Here is a 6,611-nt window from a genome sequence, read left to right as displayed (position 1 = left end):
TTTTATTTATTTATTTATTTTTGGTTTTTTGAGATAGGGTTTCTCTGTGGTTTTGGAGCCTGTCCTGGAACTAGCTCTTGTAGACCAGGCTGGTGAACATCTATATTTTAAAGAAACCAAATTAATAACAAAAACAGAATTCAGAGTAAGGGTCAAAGCAACTGAAGACCCTGAAGGTGGGCTGCTCTTACAGAGAAAACAGTCCAATCTGGTTATCATTTTCCATCTTCGTGGTACTTGGTGCTGCTGATTATTACACTGTACAAAGGATAAATTGTTAAATACTGGGTGACATGAGTGATTTGCTGTGTGAGTGGGAAAGGAGACTGAGCCACGTAGATATTCACTAGTATCTTTCTTTCAAATCAGAGGGTGAATCACTGATAGCATCTGAATATGGTAGAGTTTATTTCATTTGGGGGGTGGACTTTGCATCTGTGTTAAATTTTAAAAAAGACACGCCCACATCAAAAGCCGAATATCACATGTTTTTATAGAGCAATCTGGTGGAGTTCCTTTTAAATTTAAGACGATCACATAATTAGAAGTTTTGCAGTCTAAAAAACCAGAAAATTCAACTAATTTTTTTTTATCCTTTGATACATCTTAATTGGGAACAGCCTCATATCTTAAGTATTCACAGTTTGTGCCCGCCATAATACCTCAGGGGTCGGCACATCCTGGACCGTCACACAGAGTTGTCAGAGGAAGGAATGATGGGTAGCCAGCTTCTGGAACAAAAAAATGATGCGGGGAGTGGACATCCTTATTCCAAATCTGACCTTGCCTCTTACCCGCTGTTTGGGCAGTGACAAAATTTTCTTTACAGTTTACTATCTTTTTGTTTGTTTGTTGTTAGTTTTTTCATTTTTTCCCCTATTTTTGGAAAGCCAGAGACTACGTCAGTTGCCACCACTCTCCTGAAATGAAAGCTGCATATTGAAAACACAAGAAGCAGATTCCCACCAAAGAACTGCTTTCTGTGCAATGGCAGTGGTGGCGCGTGGCAGGGAGGGCTGGGTACCTGTGGATTGAACTTCTGTGCACTTCTGCACTTGTTCTCTCTCCCCCCTCTCTCCCTTTCTCCTCCCCCTCCTCACATACACACCTTCCAAGGGGGTTCCAATGAATTTGCATAGCATATCTGAAAATGGAAGAAACCATGTCTAAGGTCCTTCTCATTTTAAACAGGGCCGTGGTTACATGCACACACCTCCATTCAGACAGACACACTTGTCTTTTTTTAAGCCAGGATTAGTATCTAATCAAGAACAAGAAAGAACTCTGAGTTCAGTGCTGTCCATAGACTCATACGCTGGTGTTTGGTCCACATTTATAGTTTCACAGCATTGTCAGGTTTTCAGAAATGAAAATGAACAGATAAGTTCAGCCATTCAGATGGTCTCTAATGTTATCTTTTCCTCGATACTAGACCTTTGTCTTCAAACAATATCTTGTACAGGATTCTGAAGCTGAAATCAGGACTGCCCTGGTTGGTTTGGGACTCTCTCTCCCTCCCTTCCCACCCCCCACCGTGTGTGTGTGTGTGTGTGTTGTGTGTGTGTGTTGTGTGTGTTTACTTTTGCTAGTTTGGTTTGTATTTTGAGACAGAATTTCACTCTGAAGTTCAGGCTGGCCTCTGACCAGCCGCAATCTCCCTTCTCAGCCTCCTGAGTACTGAAATTCCAGTCCTGTATAAATAACCAGGCCTTCCTTGCCCTACAAAACTGCAGTGGGAAAAGTGAAGCCCCTAGCCATGCAGCATCTCCCCAATATGGTGGCCCTCAAGAATTCTCTCAATCACTTAGCAAAACAAAGGGCAGGTCCGACCCAACCATCACCTCAGAGAGATGCTCAAATCCACCTGCAGTCGGCATGGGAACCGGCATGGGTGCAGCACCCAGTACCATTACAGCGTGGTACTAGCTCCCCAAGGCGCATTGCTGACCTGGCAGCAATTTGATAAAGCAATTGACCTCACACTGCTCTGCTCCCAGAGAGACACGGTGAAGATGTTCATGCCACAGAAACGAGAAAATTGCCACAAATCAGAGTCTTTCCCAGAGCCAATTGTTAGCCCTTATTAGCACACAGCTTAATCCGGGGATCCCAGAGTCCGCTCGTCCTACTCCCGCCGCAGCCTGAGGAAGGAAGCGCTGCATTGTGATACGAAACAAAAAATTAAGTTAATAAATTAAAAAGTAAAGCCCAGCAGAACTGTGCTGTTCATGAATTAGAACTTCCTAGTCCCCCAAAAGCATTTTTCCCCCAGAGGTATATGCCATTTCCTATTGTCCAGTGGGTGACCGATTCCTCTGATTCAAAGCCATCACTTAAAGTAGAGGATTGTTTTGAGGATTAATTTTTAATAATATGCAATCTAGTTAAGTAAAAGCTCTAAGGGTTAATTTTTAAATGTTTAAGATCATACACGTTTCGAGTGACTTCAAACTAAAGCCCGAGCATTAAACTAAGGAGCGACTGTCGAAAGTGCCGCCCGCGGAGCAAGCGGTTTGGTCTACCTTCTCCCCGTCTCCCCGGGGTTCTAGTTGTGGTTCAGAAGGTGATGGAAAGGACGCTGACCACAATGCCGAGGTCGCCGCGGCCGCGGGTCTCCCACCTGCACCTCTGATTCAACTGAGCCGCCACGGTGACGCCGCCTTTCCGCCTCCTCCCTCCATCGCTGCGGCTCTTTGTGGCGCAGCGCCTCGCTGGGCTCAGGGCCTGGCCATGCCCGTGATGCCGGATGCAGCAGCCGCCCTGCCCTGCCCGTCTGCGGCCACGGAGGAAAAGCGAGCGGTCTTGCAGCGTTTGGACTTCAATTCATTAAAACGATGCATGATTTAGTTCTCAGGTGGCTTCCAACCAGAACGTTCAGATGAGTGAAATCTGGAAATAAATCAACTTCAATTTCCCCCTTTTCTTCGGTTTTTAACTGTTGGCCTGCCTTACTAAATATAACTGATTTTTTTCCCCAGCACCTGAAATTTTTTTCTTGCTAATTAAAACAATAGGAAAACAGTTTTGGAAATAAGATTCCATAGGAACACAAACTATAAAAGACATTTTCAGTTCTCATACATGTACTCAAGTAACTATTGACCAGTGATCCACATCATAGAATGAAAAAAATGTGCCCAGACTGTAAAGATGCTTTGCGGACGTGTTGTTCTGAAGTTCTTTTTTGGTCGGCAAATGCAGTGTTAAATAACTGGCTGCAGATCTTTCTCTATCCAAAGGGCAAACCAGCCTACATCCTCAGCCCACATTTACCACTTGCTGGTATTGTCTCCTGTTAGGCTTTTTGTTTTTTGTTATAATGTGTGTGTGTGTGTGTGTGTGTGTGTGTGTGTGTGTGTGTGTGTACGCGCATACACGTGAGCTCTAGTGTATACATACATGTATGTTTGAGACATTCTCTACTTCAAGCTAACCTTGTATTCTCTAGTAGCTGACATTGACCTTGAACTTCTGGTCCTTCTGCCTTTACTAATCAAGTGCTAAGATCAGAGGCCTGTGCTACCCTGGTTGATGCAAGACTAGGCACGGAAGCCAGGGCCTTGGGCATGCCAGGCTAGCAGTTTGTCCCTGGAGCCACATCCCCAGACTTTTGCTAATACAGTGTTATTGGAAAACAACGAAGGGGCAGGCAGGCTTTTTGTACAGAACCTTTGTAAGCAGTGGTTTTCGGCAAAGCCGGCCTATTCTGTCAGAATCCACTTCAGAGGGACTGACTTCCCAGGAATCAAAGAAGCAGGTCATGATACCTCTGTCAGGGAAAATTTCTGTGTCTTGACCCCAGTCTGGAACACCAATTAGTAACTGGGACATGAATCCAACATATTTAGGGAAACTAAACCTTTTACCCCAATAATACCAATTAAACAAGACAAATAGTGGGGGAAATTACCCCATCTTCACTTCCCACCTGCCAAGTAGAGTGTTGGCTGGAATATTTCCACCCAGCTTCTGTAGTAAGAGCTGCGGGCCTCTTCCCACAGCCCGGCTCCTGGCCGCCTGACTAGCTTATGCCCCAAAATAACAACACACAAATTGTATTCATTTAAACACTGCCTGGCCCATTAGCTCTAGCTTCTTACTGGCTAGTTCTTACATCTTGATTACCCATTTCTATTAATGTGTGTAGCACCCCAAGGTGCGCTTACCGGGAAGATTCTAGCCTACGTCCATCCTGGGTCGGAGCTTCATCGCGTCTGCCCGGGGAAGGAGAGCATGGCATCTGAGCTCACTTCTCTTCCTCCTAGCATTCTGTTCTGTTTACTCCACCCACCTAAAGGCTGGCCTATCAAATGGGCCAAGGCAGTTTCTTTATTAGCCAATGACCTTCCTCCATCAAGCTTCCCTGAAGTTGTAACCAGTACCCTCAGATAAACCATACATAATTATAACTCACACCTTCCTCAGGACTAGCAACAGGTATCAGGTCCCACCCTGGAGAATGCCTCTCCACATATCAGCAGAAGAGGGCTGACTTTGGGAAAGGAGGAAAGAAATTGAAGTTGCCTTTATACAGAAGATTTAGGGTTGTTTGTTTGTTTTCCTTTCTGGAGCCCACTGGGTGGAAATGAGAGGTGGAAATCCAAGCAAACACAGAATCTGTATAGAGTATAAAAGAAGGTGTTAACTCCTCATGGCTGCTACATGACAGCCTCTTGTTTTCAGTGTTTTAATGTTGTCTTTGGGATAGTTTTGTGGTTTTATTTTGGGAGGGTAGTTGTTGGTTTGTGTGTGTGTTTAGTTGTTATTTGTTTTGGGGTTGGTTGGTTGGTTTTGTTGTCATTTTGTTTTTGTTTTGGGGTTTTGTTTTGTTTTGTTGAGACAGGTGTTTTCTTTGTAGCCCTGGCTGTCTTGGAACTCCCTCTCTAGACCAGGCTGGCCTTGAACTCTTAGAGATCCTCCTGCCTCAGCCTCTTGAGTGCTGGGATTAATGGCGTTGTTAGGAGAGTTTCCCATTGGTGAGAGGAGAATTCCTGAATACTAATGTATATTTTAAGTCTAGAAATACCTGAAACTGGAACCAAAATGACCCTGGCTACAAAGACTTTATGATATACAGGCTTAGATGAAAATGAGGGCCTAGATTTAACTAAACGAGTTTAGTTCGCCATGTAAAAAGACATGGCAAATGCCACTGAGGTTTCTTGATTGTGTGTGAGGGAAGGAGATGCATAGGAGGGGTAGTCAGAGGTGCAGTTTGGAGAGTGAATACAGGTAACTCTGAGGGGAAGTCTTCCTCTTCCTCAAAGACAGGGGCCTTGGTAAGACTGGGCCATTGGCCAAGGCAACCACACTTTGACTCCTTGGAGACATCAAGGCCTCTGGATCAGGGTCTCAGCTCAACACATCCTCCTGTCCCCAATGGTGCCCCTGAACTGTGCCCTCCCAATATTGCCTCCTAACAGTGCCCCCTTAGGTAAAAAAGCTGATGCCAGCCTTCTCCTCCCCCAAATGTGTAGCACACCCTTTTCCTTGTTCCTCATCTTTGTGGTTCTCCATCCTGGTGTGTGGGGAAAGGGAAGAGCTGACGTGAGGAGCAAGAGTGTTTTACAGCTAGTCTCTGTTCCAAGTACCACAGCATCAGAATGCTAGGGGTCTGTCCGAGATGTGAGAGTTCTGGGGACCTAGGCAGTTTTATTAATATCTGTCCTTGAGCCTACTAGTTATACACATCTTTAATCCCATCACTCAGGAGGCATAGGCAAGAGGATCTCTGTGAGTTAGAGACCAGCTTGGTCTACAAAGGGAGTTCAAGGACAGCCAGGGCTACACAGGGGAATTCTGTGTTAAACCCTGCCCCCTCCAAAAAACTGTTTTTGATACTTTTCTATTGCTGTGAAGAGGCACTATGACCAAAACAACTTACAGAAGAAAGAATTTACCTGGGCTTACCATTTCTTCTGGTCATCAAGGTGGGGAGCATGGCAGCAAGCAGGCAGGCTGGCAGGACTCTGGAGCAGTAGCTGAGAACTTTTGTCTTGATCCCAACACAAGGCAGAGAGAGAAATCACTGAATGACCTAGGTTTTTGAAACCTCCAAGCCCAATGACAGTGATGTATCTCCTCCAACAAGGCCACACTTGCTAATCCTTCCCAAACAGTTCCAACAATGGGAGCCCAGCATTTAAATATATAAGCCCATGGGAGCCATTCATATTCAAACTACCATAATACCCTACTGAGATGCCAACAAAATTATACAATCATTATCAGTTTAAAGAATATTTATAAAAATATTTAGTTTTACATTTTTGCTTTATAGCTATGCCCATTTTTAAAGTTTTGTTATATTGTAAGACATTGGTGCTGTTTTAAAAAAAACAATTTTACACTGCTAGGAATGGAACCCAGGAATTTTCACATATGTAAATCCTCTATAGCTGAGCTACAAGCCAGCCCTGATTTTAAGTGTTAGCATTTGAATTATTAGTGTTTGTTCTTTAAATATTATAGTTATTATTATTATTAAATATATATCATCCTTGGGTATAAACTCTGAATTCTAAGTCTTAAGAAGATAATTTGGAATGTTGCTGAGCTAGCTGATATGCCCCAAACCACGCATTTATCATGTGGAAGAACTCAAACAGGAT

The 6,611-nt window shown here is 44.1% G+C and overlaps 1 protein-coding gene across 2 annotated transcripts in view; it reads right to left on the bottom strand.

Annotated features, from left to right (window-relative positions):
• Lca5 (LCA5, lebercilin) overlaps positions 1-4,203 on the bottom strand; it is a 46,064-nt gene extending 41,861 nt beyond the window's left edge. The window contains exons 1-2 of one of the 2 annotated variants that reach the window (XM_026779309.1): positions 4,167-4,203; positions 2,523-2,889 (exon numbers count right to left, since the gene is read on the bottom strand). The gene's annotated coding sequence lies outside the window, so the exon portion shown is untranslated. Of the gene's footprint in view, positions 1-2,522; positions 2,935-4,166 lie in introns of those variants that run through there. The other variant, XM_026779310.1, reaches the window with a different exon arrangement.
• Positions 4,204-6,611: the final 2,408 nt, after the last annotated feature.

The sequence above is a fragment of the Microtus ochrogaster genome, chromosome 5 (genome assembly GCF_000317375.1).
Source record: "Microtus ochrogaster isolate Prairie Vole_2 chromosome 5, MicOch1.0, whole genome shotgun sequence".
NCBI lineage: Eukaryota > Metazoa > Chordata > Mammalia > Rodentia > Cricetidae > Microtus > Microtus ochrogaster.
This window is presented reverse-complemented; position numbering and strand designations above follow the sequence as displayed.